We start from the raw sequence: 17,586 nt of genomic DNA, 5'->3' as shown, positions 1-17,586 counted from the left end.
ATTTCCTGTTCATTAACCTTGAAAATAATTAACAGTAAAAAAATTAAACCTAAAAAAGTGTAAGATGAAATTAAATTCTTGAACACAAAAGACCAGTTTGCACCTTTGTTTGGAAAAGGAAGGTGCCATCCACAAGTCAGCACAAATTTTTATGTTTATAAACATAAAAAGTTTCATTACAAAGTCTTTTACAATTAATGTTAGACAAATAACACAATTAATAACACTAATAATTTTAGCAGATGAGGCCAAAGAGGAGGTCACAGTAAAAATGCTTTTCTTCTTTGTGTATTTGTAATATGTGGCCATCATTTGTGTTATTTCCATCATCTTTAGCAAATTGCATTTATTTTATGCTGCTTTCAAATTGCTCTAAGTACTTTCAGAATGGGAAAAATTATGTTGTAGTTCCATGTTTAAACACATATGTCCTTTCCTCAGACAAATTATGGCAGTATTTTGTCATTCAACCATCTTTTTCCAGCACTACTACTTTAAATAGATGAATGAATGCCCAAACTGATTAATTTTCTACTAATTCTGCATTTCAGAAACAAGCAAAATAGTTTGCAATATCCTGTAGCGACTAAGAGAGAAAATTGAGACACTACAATATTTCAATTACATCCACTTCAATCTACCCTGATGAAACAAGAGCAATCATAAACAAAACATCACCCCAGTCCCCATCTGCACTCTCTAAATAAATGTCAGGATACTTTGTTCTCCCAGTAGTTATCAAAGAACACAAGTTTCTTGAGGGCTGATAGACTGCATTCAGAATTATGCATAATCACATCAATTGCAAGATTGATAGTTGCTCCTGTGAGAGGGATCTGAAAAAGCAAATATTTTCATTTGATGCAAATTGGCTTACTACAGGGAAGATAGCAATGGCATTTATACCACTCAGGGAAATTTTTTTGGTCAAAAAAATTTCAGCTTTACCTAAGGAATACTACGTTTTCTGCATTAAAAACTGTGTTTCTGAAACCCAGTACAAGAACTCTAATCTTTTCTTGCAAAATTCCATCAATATGTTGTAGATTATCAGTGAGTCACAAGATTTTATTTTAGTTTAATCAATTGTTCATATGCTTTATTTGTCTCGTATAATGTCAATTTTAAGAACTATTGAAAGGAACTGTGTATTGCATTGAAACAGGCGGTGGAATCCTGCTTCTTTACGTAGTATTTAAATCCAGGATGGGAATTTGTCAGTTGAGAATTATAGGAAAATATATCTACATGATACTAAAAATAATAAATTTATTTTTGCTGAAACTCTTAATAAAATATTTGCTATTACATCATATGAAAAAAAAGAAAGCTTTTTTAACCCTTATCATCTCCCTGCAAGCAAAAAGAAAAAAACCCTGTCATTTCTATGAATTATTATTTTCTCCCACTTCACCTAAGAAGCAAAGGGAATGAAGGAATGATATAAAATCAAGTAAGATTCCTGAGGGATTTCTGTCTTTTATTCTGACTTTAATCACATCATCTGTGTCTAATACTGTCATGAGGCAATGTTATATTTTTTCTTGTTTTCCTATACATTATCTTCCAAATTCCCCTGTGTTGTTTAAAGTGTTCTGCTTGCTCTGTTCTTGGATAGGAGTTGTTTTCTGTGTCTCATTGATTTCACCATATAATGCTATGACCTTTGGAAAGCTTTTTTCCCTCTTTGAGTCTATTCTCACAGCTGCTTTAGAGAGGTCTGTTCATAGTCTTTTCAGACTGCCTAGAGGAGCTTGATGAACAGCATTCAAATCTCTGGAGACAAACACAGTCAGCACAGGTAAGGAGCACATCTCTTAGCTGTGTGACATGGTTCACAGACAAATACTGCACAGTTTTCCATATGCTACACAGAGGTAATAGATAGGACAGGGTCAAAGCTATGTGCTCCAGTAGCTTCCAGAGATTCTTTTGTAGAATTAAACACTATGTAGCTTCTCTTTCTTCTATCTAGGTATGTCAACTTTCCCTAGTGTGTCGCACTTCTTTTCGAAACAATGGCAAGGATAAGTGGTCTCTGACGATTATAAAATAATGTGTAATTGTACTAAAGTGTGGGATGTAGTGTGAGAATATGAGTAACATTGATATGAGTAAAGTCTAGCTATGCCTAGTTGCTGCAAAATATTGACATTATTTTCCATTTTGTAGGACCAGCCTTGCTACCGATGCCAAAGTTATTAATATTAGAATATTCTGCACTACTCCATCTGCAATGTCTCATTCTTAATCCTATAAGAAATGGTTTGAATAGTATCTGGACAAGAGGAATATCTAAGAACTGAGGGCAAAGAGGATTTACAGTTCCAGTCTTTCAGTGATGGAAGTTACTTGTTCTTTTGCCACAATTGTAGTGGCAGTAAGATCAGATCATAGTTATAATTTATTTTCTATGAATCCTGAAGAATTGGAAATGATTTCAAATGATGCTAGTAAGGGTTCAGTCTCACAAGGAGCACAATTTTATTTGAACTTGTTTTAAAAAGTCCTGGCTGTTTATATTTCATTTTTTCCATTATCTCATTCATAAAATTTTTCCCTTCTTTTTTTTTTCCCCTCTGGAATTCTCTGAATAACTACCACCTAATATGGATGGATGGATTTTTTTGACCTTTAATCACACCAGTTTTCATGCAACAAAACATAATCTCTTTTTTTAATATAGAGTTGCATGACTTTTTTCCCCTACCAGAAATCTCACAGAAGGTGAGAAATTAAACCTTTACCTGTCTTTCACAAATTTTAAGAGCACCCAACTTTGCTTGAGAAGATTTTTTCATGGTGTTTAATAGTAACTCAAAGTGAAATAAGTGTCCAAGGTCCACATACAGTTGACACAGAAGCAAATCTAAAGGCTTCAGATCCATTCAATATCTAGCTAGGCGACTGAAGTATGCCCATAATGTTTGTAAATGGTTTCATCTTCACATTGAACAGGAAAAAGTGTGAGTGAGGATAGTCCCAACTCCTCTTGAAGAAATTGAAGTGTGATTGGCTCTTCCTTCCTTTTCTATTCTTTAATTTTTATATTCCTACTGGGCTTATGACTTCCCATGACTCGCCAAGAACACACTGCCAGGCAATGTTGAAATGCAGCTGCCATATCCCAAATACAAGACCGAAACTAACACAGATACAGGCAAGAAGAGCTATTTTATCTTGTCCTGACAGTCAGAAATATTGTCTGTCTAAAAGTCTCAATGAAGAACATATGTTTAATTTAATCACACAAATTCACAGAAAAAAATAATTCAAGTTCCTTGCTGAAAACATAGTGCAGCAGCCTGTTGAGGCTGAGATGACTGAGGTCCCAAACACAGTAACAAGTTCATCGTATATGGTCCATAACATTCTGTAATAGATGAACCTTTTCACGTTTGGGGTTGTGATTTGTCTCCCTTAAAATGCAATTTTTGGGAAAAATGAGTCATTCTCAAGCAAATGAATTGCTTTGCACACCATTTCATTTCTGTCATGCATTATTAAAGGCCGGTATATCTTTATCCATACATTTTGTGCAATTCAGCCATTCCTTATGTTTCTTTCCATAAAACACACTTGTGCTGTTTTCACCATCATAGTCCCATAAACTGTGATACTGATGAAAGGGTCAGCACAGAAAAGGCAATGAGGATAAGCTTCATGTTCAGCAATGATGATTTTTCTGACCTAATATTACTCCACGAAAGTATAAATACCCAGGCTATTATTTATGAGTGCTCCCTTTACAGTTAACAAAAACCATTCACTTGAGTGCAGACTGATTTTGAATATGATTAGTAAGAAGACTCCCTTGAATGCTCTCTCGCCATTATAGTCATGGCAGGAGAGATGCCTAAAGAAAACTTTTAGATGGCTAAATCCAGATTACATAAATCCTCCCCTGCATGCATACATGGGCATTGCAAGACATGTACTTTGCACTGGAAGGACTTTCACATCACATTTGAAAGTTATCAACAAAATTATGTTGCCTAACACTTTCTGATGGCCCGTGAATTATTTTAGGCATACTGATCAGTTAACTTATTAGAAAGATTTGAGTCTTAAGCTGGCAGAAACCATGTTCATATTATTCCAACTCCAATTTGCTGGCCTTCCATAGGCAATTTTTCTACTTAGTTTGACCATACTTACTGAACTGTGTTCTCTGAACTTTCTGATAATAATTTTAACAACTTTTGAAACACTAAATATTTTCTGGCTGGAACAGCACTATAGCAAACACTCCAACACTGACTTTTACATCTCCTCTTGTATTTTTTAAGTTGTGCCCGTAGATTTGCTGCCCATTTCCCAAAATGCACAAACCCCAAATATTCTTGCTGGATATCTGATATCAAGCCTTATTTCACAATAAGGAGGTTAGCTTTCTCAGCTCCCATCAGAGTCAGTGATATAATACAGAAGAGAAGAGTGACAAGAAATAACAAAAGGTTCAGCAATGGCCTGTCAAATGCCAATCATTTCAGCAATTTTGGGCCATGCTTCAAAAGAGACTCAGAAGCTAAATGCATCAAGAGCATATTTTTGACTAACATAATGTTGCTTTTTTGTTTTGTTGACAGGAAAAGTTATTGGCAGCTCTTTGGCATAAAAAGCTTTACTCCTTATGTCTCTCTGAAGGTTCACTTGCAGCAGCTCCTCCTCCTCTGTGGTTCAGAGCCAGACAAGGTAAAAGTGGTGACTAGGATTTATTCTCAGAGAGGAAGGCAGCACACTATTTTATACCAAGGTAAACTTCAAATTTAACTGCATTATAAAGCTCGTAGTTTTGTAGATGGTTATAGAATTTTTTGGCCAAAATCGCCATGAGGGGGAAGGAAGCTGGTCAAAATGGTTGTACTGAAAGGATTCACATGGCTGGAGAGAGGGTGTTAGGGAAATGTCAGGGTGCTCATGGTCTGGGAGTGATGGGGATCAGCAGCCATGAGGGTTTTTCTGAAAGGGCAAAGCAGAACCCCACATCTTGGGACCACCCCCAAAGAGGAGCCAGGCAGTGGGGGCAGCCCCAGCCCCAGGCGCTGGGCACTGAGCCGGGACTGGGCTGAGCTGGGATGTGGCCTCACTGGTAGAGCTGTGAGCAACAGGAGCCCAGAGCTGCTGCAGGGTGGCTCTGGCAGGGACTAATGTTTCCGGGAGTGAAATGAGCCCCAGCAGGAGCTGGGCAGGAACATCAGGCCTATTGATGCCCTCCAGACTGGGACAGGACGGACCAGTTGAAAACCTGACCTTGTTAGATATTTTCAGTGAAAATTTTAGCACAACAGGTGCTAAGTGATAAGAAAATTTGGAAGTTTATCATTCATATATTACAGGTAAAAACCACATGTGCATATAAAATGAAATAAATATACAAATGGTACAGTTGGACTATCCTGAGGATATGAAAGCTGGAAACAGGATGAAAAACAAAAGCTGCTATGCTACACAAAGCAGTTTAGCAGAAGAAAAAGGCCAGAGTTTAATAATAGTCATAAATTACATTTGTCATCAGGTAGGATATGATAACATAAAATGGAACAGGAAAAAAATTTCAAGTTTTCAGCTGACCTAGTCAAGTATTATATGACTGTACAATGGCTAGCCCACCTGGACCCAAAGCCAGGCTCGAGTTGCCTCAAGGCACCTCACCGGAATGATAGAATTAAAGTTTACCATTTCAATTGCCACAAAGAAGAAAGTGAGAGTCATTATGACTTCTTTGTGGTTCATATCCTTAAGGGAAGGTAAGAACTGTTTGAACTGAAGGGCTGTGCTAGAAGACTTCCAAATGTGCAGACTAATAAAGGCCTAATGCCTAATAAAATTGTTGTGGGGAAAAAGGAAGTTAGATATTGATGTTAAAATACATACTTTAGAATAAAAAATTGATGGCAAAATTAACTAGCAGCAGTGGCAGAACAAAATTCAACTCTTTTTTCAAGTTATAAACTCCATCCCAAACACAATGATGTCCAGTAACTAAAATTAAAAGTGAGGAAATTCAAAACACACCTGTCTTTAAGAAGCACTTGAAAATATGAAGTTTGAGCCGAAGTACATTCAATTGCCAATTGTAAGACAAAATAAAACATTTATGTGCATTTTTCAGAAAGAAATATATTGCCTTTAAAAAAAGATTAACCGACTGATAAATCAGTCATTCAGCTCTAGCGCCAATGAAACTGTAAGTCATAAGATGATATATGGCATCTAAGGACTGAATAATAACAAAATAACATTTTCATATCTTGAAGTTTTTGTCTATATTTTTTAAAAGAAACATTAGAAGCTTTTCAGAATGTTATAAATTTTCTACTCTTTGACTACAGGTTTTGGGTGGCCTAATTTAAAATTGATGTTATAGAAAGCAATACCAGAACACAGGTTTTCTACATGTCGGCTTTCTGAGAAGTTTGAGTTGTTCTCAAATTGCTTTGGCATCAGTGTTAGCAGAAATATACTTTCAGACACTATCTGAAAAAAAAAATTAGTAACATTGTTGAAGACATTGTGCCTGACATGAGAAGGGTCATTAGTATACTTAAATTACAGTGTAACTTTGTAATATACTAGATGTCTTATAAAGAAGGAATAAGACATGTACCAGAACAGAAAAGAATAATTTATCTTGTCCACATCTGTTTTTCAAAGACAAGGGCAGCTATGCCAGAAATGTTTTTTTCTATTACAATTACAAAACCAGCCAATATCTCTTTCAGCAAGCTTATTCCAAAGGGTTACTCATTTTAGAATGCTTTTCCCTCCCTTTTTTTTTTTTTTTTGGTAATTTAAGCTTATCTACTTGGATACAAACATGAACAAATAAGTTTGTCACTTTCCTCTCCACTGCAGCCTCTTAAAGATTGTCACAGTATTCAAAATATTTAAAGAAATATATTTGTCTTCTAATTTAAAAAAATGAATAAAACCAAAGTTTTGACCCCATGTATACTCCCATAAGTCTTACTCTTACACGTGTCCTGCCATATTGTTGCAAATGCTCCAACAACTTACCATAGACTGTTGACACATCTTAGTACAACACTCTGAGCCCTGTCATATCACCAGCAGTAGTGTGGCCAGCAGGACCAGGGCAGCAATTGTCCCCCTGAACCTGCACCTTGAGTCATGTTCAGTTTTTCCTTGCTACAAGAAAGACATTGAGAGGCTGAAGCATGTCCAGAGAAGAGTCTGGTGAGGAGCTGCTGATGGAGCTGGGGTTGTTCAGCCTGGAGGAGTCTCAGGACAGACTTTATTCCCCTCTACAGCTACCTGAGAGGAGCCTGTAGCCAGGTGGGGATCAGTCTCTTCTCCAGCTAACAAGTGACAAGAAGACAGGAAATGGCCTCAAGCTGCACCACAAAAGGCTTAAAATCTGATATAAGTAAAAATCTCTTCATTGGAGAGGTTGTCAAGCACTGGTGCAGTCTTCCCAGGGAAGTGGTTGAGCCACCATCCATGGAGGTGTTTAAAAGTTGTGTAGATGCAGCATTGAGGGAGAAGATTTAGTGGTGGATGAAGAAGTGTAAGGTTAATGGTTGGACTAGATGATCTTTAAGGACTTTTCCAACCCTAATGATACTGTGATTCTCTGATTCAACATTTGAATACTACCGATGAGATTTCCTCTTTCAGGAAACATTTAAGCAATCTTAACCTGTTATTTGTTTCAGAGTTGCTATATTGACTTACTGAGGCAGATATTTTTACTTGGTATGGTCTATGGCCCTTTATAGCATCCTCTGCATGTACATTTATTACTGAACTTAAAATAAAAAGCTGAAATCATTTAACATTGCTTATTATTGTACTAAGAATTTAAAATTATTATGATTGTTTCAAAGTAAATAGTTCTCTATAAAAATAGAATCACTTTAGAATCTTGACATCAACTGGAAAACTAATTATTAATATTTCATTTTTTCATAGATACTTTTTTCCATAATTTTGAATTACATTCACTTTAGGAATACTATAAGTCTAGAGTACAGTAAAAGATTTTCATTATTATAAAGAGATATGATTTTTCATACTGGAATCCTAAAAAAGTGAAAGAACATCAAAAAGGCAGTCTTAAAACTCATGCCTTTATCTTCCTCTATTGTCTTGACATGAGCGGAGCACAGAAATGGATGGTATGATATGAGCAGGGTCAGGGCTTGATCTGACCAGGGCAGGCTGTATTTCTACTTTTCTTCCTTTCTGAAACTTGTCTAAGACTAAATTATCCTTTATTTTGTTAAAAATAGCCCCCTTCCTCTGATTTTAGATGTCTGACAATTTCTACCTCTTGTCCTGCTTTGTGCTATTGTGGTGTTGCTGGTCCCTCTTACCATTTGAATTTTATGAGCTTAACTAGATTGCTAAAAACAGTGTAACATACTTCAGTTTTGTATTTAACATAAGATTTAAACCTCAGATTTTCATTTATCTCAATCCTATTGATCAATATCCATCTATGTATGTATGTATGTATGTATCTATCTATCTATCTATCTATCTATCTATCTATCAATCAATCTATCTATGCTTCTGTGATTCTGCTGCCCACAGAACATCTTTAATAAACTAATATACTAGCTTCTATACCTGTTCTAGTAATTTGCATATTAAGGTTCACTTCTTTTGTTTTGTCTAAAAGAAACTCTTAAAAATAAGAAAAAAACCTGCCATTCTGAAGCTTTAGACTTTCATGCATAAATTAATTGTCTTTTGATCATTATCAGCTCTTTCTGCTTAATTTGTTTTTGTTATATTGGAGCAGAGAATAAACAATGCTCTCACCAGAAAACCTGAGATAAATATAAGCAGAGTAATAGCAAGATTATGAGTTTTGAAGTCTCAGGAGTATTCCTGACCATATAAATATATGTAACAATTTATATTAAACCAATTGTAAGTTCCGAAGTCAAAATTTTCTGGGAATTAGACATTTCTTTTGTTATTTCCAATTTGGAATGGATTTTCTTCTTTTTTACTTTCACCAGGCTTATTTTAACCCAAGCAGTTTTGAAATACTGATAAAATATGCAATTGCAGCTTCCTTCTCCTTAAGCTGATGACTTTTAGCAGGCAATTTGGGATAACGTTTCTTTCTTGTTTTTCATTAATAATGACTCATCAATTGGTCAAACATTACTATTTTAATTCATTAAAATTCACCGGAATTTCACACTTGATTAAGTAAATCTTCATAAGTGCAACAGCAGAATGAAAATACCTCAAAGTCAAGAATTACTGTTTAAAGAAATATTTATAATTTGCTACAATGAAAAAAAGAATGAAAACATATTTTCCCCAAGAATGACTGAGCCACAACCACTTCACAGGACAATGCTGCCAAAAACCATTTTGGTGTGGTAAATTGCTGAATGAGGTGTGCTCCTTGTTCCTGGGCCATCTCCAGGAGATCACCTTGGCATCTTTAATGGTGACTTTGCAATGCACTCCCTTCATGAAGTGCTTGCAGAGCCCCACACTCCCCTGGGCTTGCAGAACTAAAGTCTTGTTTCAATTTCTCCCTTGGGCTCATAGTAAATTGCAGAGCAGTTTGAGAATGAACAGTACTAGACTTTTTGTGGTAATGTTAGGGGAAAGGAAGAGATTTTTATGCAGGAGAAGGATTTACCTTGTGCACATTCTTTCACAGACATGTTGCTCTTCATCTTCTTATCAACCTCGGGTTACACAGGCTGCATTTATTAGTGTGTAGGACTCCTCTATGCATATCTTTAAAATGACCCTCATTTTACTTCAAGACATTCAGTTGTTCCTTGTTTTTCCTATTAGTATGCCCCAGTGAACACTAGCATTCATCACTAGAAATGTCAGACATAACCAAGAATTTCTTCAAAAGCCATTTTTCATTACACACATACGAAGAGAAAAGAAAAAAAAAAAGAAATTGGTATTTCATATACCTTCAGTTTTCTTCAATATGTCCTTGATTTATGGTACAGTTGTCCTTGATTCCTTTGTTTGAGTTTTAAATTAATATCTGCTATGTAAAGAGTGCACAATATTATGTACATGTAGATAGATACAGATCCTCCCATGTGCTTCTTAAAAGAGACTTGTAAAACAATGACAAAAGGCACTGTCCTTTCACACTGAAAATCTCACTGTATAATCAAAACTGACTTACTTCATGTATGCAGTGTGCGTTTTGTTAATTAGCTTCCTTCTGGCACCTCTGAAGCAAAAATCAATTTTTCACAGAATCATTTTTCCCTCCTTGTAATAAGTAACACTTAATATTTGCTGGTACTGTGATAAAGTGTATTTCGAGGTATTTTTATGGAGTACTAAATTAAATGTTTCAATTAGAGCTTCAGCGAGCTGTTCAGCAACGATTTGAATGAACCTCTGTAGGCAAACCTTAAAAAAAAATCCCCAGGCCTATACTTTCATGCACTCTATAAAGATGTGTCGGGCTTGCAATTAAAATAATTCATTTTTCTAAATGAGCTGAGAGAGATCACATCTCTTTTGCTCAATTACTCCTATTTCTACCACTTTTTCTTCTATGTTATATTACCCATGTGACTCTGAAGCAAAAAAATAATGTGAGAGTTTGGAGAGAAAGATTGGAACTTAGGATCTGTGAGCTCCAACTTTGGAATATGAAACAGAAAAGATAATTTTGATTGTTTTGTTGAGTTTTCCCAATGGGCAAAACCCTTCAACATCCATCAGCTGAACATCTCTTTAGACTTTCTCTATTAGCATCCTCAGGGTCCTGCGATAGGATACTTAATCTAAGACTGTTGTTTCTTGCCCTGTCTCTTTTCTTTGGTCTTTAGGCTTGTCATCACCCCCTTGAAACTGTTTTTATCTGCTGTCATTAGGAATTTTCCATGTCTGTCAAATTAGAGCTTTGAACACTGCAGGTCTCATGAGACAGTGTTTCTTAATCTTTGTTTAGCAGTGTAGACTGGGAAAACTTCTGACATCTTTGTTAGTTCCTTTATTCTCTAGGTTTTTTTTATTCTTGGAATCTTAGGATTGTGATAAAACAGATGGTTCCTGTGAAAGTCCTAATCAATGTGATAGGAACACAGACATAACTTTTTTTTTATTACTCAAGGTATGCAACATAGTCATAATAAAACTGAAAGTAGTACAAAACATTTTCACTTCTCCCAATCATGCCTATCATGATTCAATCTCATAAGTTTTCAGAAACACAAAGCAGATTTTTTTTTCAAGCAACTTCCCCTTTATAAAATTTATTCCCAAACGAGAAACATTAACAATGCAAAAAGCAGAAAAAAATGGGCAGAATTTTTGTGTCAAATATTATGTAATTTTACTGATTTTATATTAGTACTTGGGCAAAACAGAGCCCTTAAGTGTAAGATTAATTTCTGAGATGATCCAGTGCCACAAGTTCAGATCTCTTATATAGCTATGAGCATCAAATTCATCATTCATTGGTAGTATGTGCATTTAAAGGAAGCAGAAATTTATCATTTATCAATAATTTTATGGGGTTTCTTTTGTAAGATCAGATTTGGGTGGGTTTTTAAAAAAAATAATGTTTTACATTAATTATTCTTTAGACAAGCACTCAGACACACACAGCTAATGGATTCCACACGACCCTGGCATATATTTATGCTTAAATATGACCTTTATTGCTGTTCTAAAAAGTCAGAATGGAAGAACAAAGCAAAGGAAACAAAAGGGAGAAAGAAAAAAATTACTGTACATTTCCTCTGCTCTTAAAAGGGCACTTTCTAAAGCTAGTATGAAAAAATCAAAAGTATACAGAACTTGGATAATCATGAGGTCAATAAAAATTCAGCAACTTTTAGAAGATACTCAAGAGACAAGAGAATAAGATTTTTAAGAATGAAATTATATTGAACCTAATCAGTACCTTTCATAATGATCTGAGAAAGATTCTCATCTGAACCGATTCTAAAGGAAAACAGTCATAAGGACAAAATCTCCTAATAAACACAAGCTAAAGACAAACAAAACACCCAGAATAAACACCAACGTAGTCTTTAGACAAATAACATTCTACCATGTAATATTTTCTGACACTGACTAATGTTTTCTTTTTGCATGGGTAGCTCATAGGCACTCTCTAAGAAATTATTCAGTTTAGAGAGACTCAAGCAGCAAATAAACTTCAGTTGAGTGCACTTAGCTCTCAAGAACTACGCTAGAAATAAAAACAAACATTATTTAAATATCTAATCAGATAGATATCTAGTATATGCGCGCTGCACTGTTAAATTGGCTACATCATACATATAATATATATCCTGTTTACCTTGTATGCAAATGTTAATGTGTTATTTTAGTGCACTCATTTAATCTACACAGTAGAAAATATGCAGAAGAAACAATTTTCCACTTTGATGAAATATTGGGTTCAATTCAATTTTTTTTTTGTGGTCTAGGCAATTAAACCAACCCTGAGAATGTCTTAGTCATTCTCTCTCTCAACCTTAGCATTTAATTTAGAAAAATAATTACATTTATATTATTTCCCTATCTATGCTGATAAAAGAGCTGTTGTACTTTCCAATAAAGCACTATTTTCATTGGATAGTTTCTAAATAAAATTCTGCTGGCAATATGGCTGATATCAAATTAATTACGAATGTAACTAAAAGGGTGTCACAAGGTTAGAATCACCAGTAAACGATGTGTCACAGCAAACATCACATTAAACATGTTTTCAGGATTTAGTTCTGAAGATTTATATGTCACTTGACTTATCTCCTCCATTTCAACGTCTGCATATATCTCCCAAGACATAAGCATTATAAAAACTGACTATTGCTGCTAAAAACAATAGAGGATTTTGTTTTGCTAATAGCACAATTGGTTTCCCAAACAGGAAATTAGAAACAGCACCCTTAGGAGTATTTTGAACTAAAGTGCAATGAAGTAAAACTCTCTTCATTGCTATTGGCAGAACCTAATAAAATGTTTCACACTAAATTGCCTTTGATGCATCTGTACATAAAATTAATTATGCAAATAGTACAGTATCTTATCTCTATGGATAATTACAACAGTAATCATACTTATGCTGGTTTTTTGGTTTTTTTTTCCTTTTCACAGGTGAGTCTATTCTGAAAGTGGTGTAAAACAAAACTCTGTGATTTTACCTACCTGGTGTATCACAGAAGGGCTGAAGCCAGGAGACCCCACTGAAGCACATCCAATTTAGTGCTCTGCTCTGGACAGGGTCAGCTGGAGCAGGACACTCAGGCCACTGTTCAGTCAGGTTTTTAGCATGTCCAGTGATGGACATCACTGTGCCAGTACTCTGTTACCCACACAAAAGAAAAAGAATTTTCTAATGCTCAGACAGAACCTCCTGTGTTTGAGTTTGCGCCCATTGCCTTTTCTGTCACTGAGCACAAGCTGAGAAGACCCTGGCTTCATCATCTTTGCGCCCTCTCTTCAGGTATTTAACACATTGATCAGATTGCCTCTGAGGCTCTTCCTCTCCAGGCTGAACAGTTCCAGCTCTCTCAGCCTTTCCTCTTGAGAAAGATGTTCCAGTCCCTTCAACATTTTTGTGTCCCTTTGTTGGACTCTCCAACATGTCCACATCTCTTTTGTACTGAGGAATCCAGAACTGGACACTTCCAGTGTGGTTTCACCAGCACTGAGGTAAAGGACACTGAGCACCTCAGCCTTTTGCATGACCTCTGGTCACAAGGACCCATGCCCACTCACGGAAAGCCTCTATTTTCCCTAGCCTTCCCTTTCCTGCCAGCATACCTGAGTCCTGTCTGTGACAACTCTTGCAGAGATTCAGCTCCAGGTGGACTTTGCCATTCCTAACTCCATTCCTGCATGCTCATCAGTGTCTCTATCTTCCTTGTGACTGCTCTGATCCTACTGCCACCTTTGTATGATTCCTTTTTTTTTGTTTCAGTTTAGTCAGGAGCTCCTTGTTGAAACCTTCAGACTCTCTGCACCTATGCTAGACTTTCTTCTTGACTGTTCTTGAGCTTAGATGGTCTCTTTCTGTCCCTCAGCACCAAAGCAATTCCCAAGCATATGACAGGAAGGTGTATCAAGTAATCCAGGGCAGAAATCGTCTGCCCTTTGTTACTGCAAAGACCATCTCATATCTCTTCTTTCAGAATTCTCCAACTCAAACACAAATGGTTTCCATATGTTGCCATTCCAGACACTGTTCACATATTTTCCTGTGTCTCATACACTCATTTTAGAGCAAAGAAGAAATAGGAACAAACAAGATATGTATCTTATGAAATGCATGTCTCACAATCGTGGAAGTTTTGCCTTCTGCATTCCCCCACCTGCTGTCTTTGCTTACTGCCACCCCTTACTATGTTATGTGCAATTTAGACTGCATGCTCCTTGAGGTTAAGATCTGTCAGATTTTATTTGTCTGTATACACCTATGGCACTATAGAAATAATTAATAATAACAATTTATGACAGAGTACTTTGTTACCAATCATCACATATTGTGTTCACTCTGGTAAGACACAAAATCTTTTCTAATGGAAGTGGAACAACATGCCCTATTTCTTGATAATTCACTTCTTAATATATTATCTGTATAAGCACTAAGATTCCTGAAAAAGAGCTCATTCTTCCTAAGCTGATCTGTATTTCCAATTTTTAGAATTCAAAAAAATGAGATTTTCTTCAAAATGTGCTTTTTGCTTTATGTCCAGACAGTGACAAACCAGTTCTGGTAATGCAAAGATTCAACTGTTATCATTGTGGCTTTTCCACATAACATGGCTTTTCCACAAAAAATTCTTTGCATAACAGGACAGGAAAAATGCAGTAATTATTTGATATATGCAGACATAAACCAAAACCCAGGAATATATTTTCTTCTCTAGGTTAAATTAATTTGCTACAAAAATTAACCAAGTATCTGGTGTACTTCAGCAAAAGCAAGAAGTAATCTCTGAGGAATTTATAGAGTTTACTATCTTTCTCCAATATGAACAGAAGATACTGACTTACTCTTCTAGGTAGGAAACCTCTATATCTACATCTTAAAATTTTGGTTTACCTGAAATCACTACTCTGGAAAACAACTATATATCACAATGTATCTGAATCTCCTTTTGCAGTCAATAATTATGTTTGCACACTAGTCTAGAAAAAGAACTGTGTTTAGAATTTGTAATAAAAAATATATTAAAGAAACTATTATGCAAAGGAAGATCTGGTTTACCAATTCTTAGAGAGGAGTTTGTGGAATGGAAATTTCCACAACACAACCAAAGCTGAGATGTTTCTTTAGAAACATTGTGCAATTATAGAAACAGAAAAAACTCTGAACTAAAGAGCTCCAAAATGTTCTAGATATGTAATAAGCTGTTTACAAGAAGACTGCATTGTCCCAGAGAACCTGATCAAAAAATCAAATTGCTAAGAATGGCCTGAAAGTAGATCTGGAGTTTATTTCCTGTGGACCTACATATTCTGTTTTCAGGCTGAAAAAAAAAAAAAAAAGAAGAAGGAGTAAGAAGGAGTAGTATTTTCAGAATCACTACACCCACTATTCTGTATGTATACATCTTACAATTATTTTTCATCCTTCCAGAATTAAAAATATAAAATGTAGCACAGGTTTGTAACAATGCAGAGGAAATTTTCTTTCAAAAAACAGGTGAAGTATAAACTGTAAACATTTTTATTATTATTTTATATAATTACATTATTATTTTATAGAATAAACATATTGATATTTACAAAAATTATGCATTATTTGTGGCTTTATAATTTGTTTTTACACGTTTCCTATGTGTGGAATTCTAAAGTTCAGTACTGACATTTTTTAAGCCTAAGATTCACTGTTCACTGATAGTTTACTCTTGATAGCATAGGGTGTTGTTTCCTTGGTTGGACCTCTCGGGACAATGTCTTCACATATTTCAACACTCTTTGTAACACAAATAAAAATGAATAATACTGACTTTTATGAAGTACTTTTACTTCTGCCAAGGCATGAAGGTTGCTCTCTACAAAAGTCCCATGTACTGCTTGCACACCACTAACAGAAATTTACTTTAGCTCCTTTACATGGACTGCATTTCACACCAAAATATTTTTTTGACTCATTATACTAATTTTATCTTGTTCAAATGATATTTAATGTCTGTCCATTCTGTGGCATAGGTTGTAACAACTTTAGTCACACAAACTGTGCTCTATTATGCTTTGTTTTTGGTTTGGGCATGAACATATTTGCATTTCAACTACCCAGGAATTCCCTGCTAACTGCTTAACAACATATGTTATATAATACATGTCAATCTTTGAGAAAACCCCCATCAAAAATATGAAAGGAAACAGTCTTATTTTTTCCTGCTTAAGTTGATCACTATGCATGTCCATAGCTTGAAGTGAGGAAGGGAAATGGCAGGAGACCTTTGTGCAAGCTGCAGTCTTGAGGGACAACCTTTGTAGGAACACAGTTTGTGGGAATTGGGAGTGGGGCTGCAGTGGAGCCTCATCCCCAAGGTAGTGGGACATGGAGTGCTGAGGTGCACTGACCAACCACCAAAGGGAACAGAGGGCACACAGGTGCACTGCACAAACATGAGGGATATAAAAGGATGGGCTAAAGAACAAGAAGGGCAGATGCTTGAAACCTTCTAATGAGGTGTGGTTTCTCTATATGGGTGAATGCTTGAAGTCTTCTGAAGTTGTGTGGTGATGTGCTGTGTATTGTGGCTGTCTCAACTGCACCACGTGCTGTGACAAACCTTAGGAGAAACAACTATCCTCTTATGCAGGGCAAAGAACTCCCTTTATTTCCCTCTTCTGTCTGCTTAAATGTCCGCTCCTGCTCCCTCTTTTTTCTCTATGTGGCCTTTCAGAAACCATAATTTCTTGTCACTGCCATTTTTCAAATTATGATTTACAGCTTTGATTATCAAAATTTGGTATGTTATTTTCAAACTGCTGTATTAAAAGTATTTTAAAAGGTGATTTGTCTTTCTAACTAAATGTAGCAATCTGTAGCATCTTTCAAATGGGGATTGTATTATTTATTTGGGACACAAGCTGGTGTTTTCTGCATATTTTACAAAGGAAAAACAGCTCAAAAGTGAGGGGTAATATACAGGTATCTTTAAGACCTGAGCACAAATTGCATGAATACTGAAGACAGACAAACATGCAAGCGCTGTAAAAATGTCTGCTTATAAATTAAAATTTATTTATGACTCAATTCAGAAAGAATAGGAAAACAGAGTGTCCTCAGAACAAAAATCTGAACCAAAATAACATATGCAATATGAATATCAGATTTGACCCATGCTAGCAAGATCTTTTTGCTGAAGGAGGTAGAAATTTAAAAACATCTATGACATTTACATCTCCTTCCTAACTGTAATCTTTGCTGCTATTTGGAGAGAGCCACCTCAGGGCAAAAACCAGAAAGGTGTTCAATCATACACACAAATACTCATAAACCAGAGAGCATGGAAACTGGATACTTTACTCAAATTAGAGTAAAGTAAGACAACTACACAAAGACTACCTGTGTTTATGACTTTCAGTGTGGTAGGAACATTCTCTGTCACTGAAACTGGCTAGGTTGAATCC

The 17,586-nt window shown here is 35.7% G+C and overlaps 1 protein-coding gene across 2 annotated transcripts in view; it reads right to left on the bottom strand.

Moving 5' to 3' along the window:
- ZNF804B (zinc finger protein 804B) overlaps positions 1-17,586 on the bottom strand; it is a 216,188-nt gene that overhangs the window by 64,606 nt on the left and 133,996 nt on the right. The window lies entirely within an intron of this gene.

Source organism: Motacilla alba, chromosome 2 (assembly GCF_015832195.1).
Source record: "Motacilla alba alba isolate MOTALB_02 chromosome 2, Motacilla_alba_V1.0_pri, whole genome shotgun sequence".
Lineage (NCBI taxonomy): Eukaryota > Metazoa > Chordata > Aves > Passeriformes > Motacillidae > Motacilla > Motacilla alba.
The sequence above is the reverse complement of the archived record's forward strand: the minus strand, read 5'-3'. Positions and strand labels throughout refer to the sequence as shown.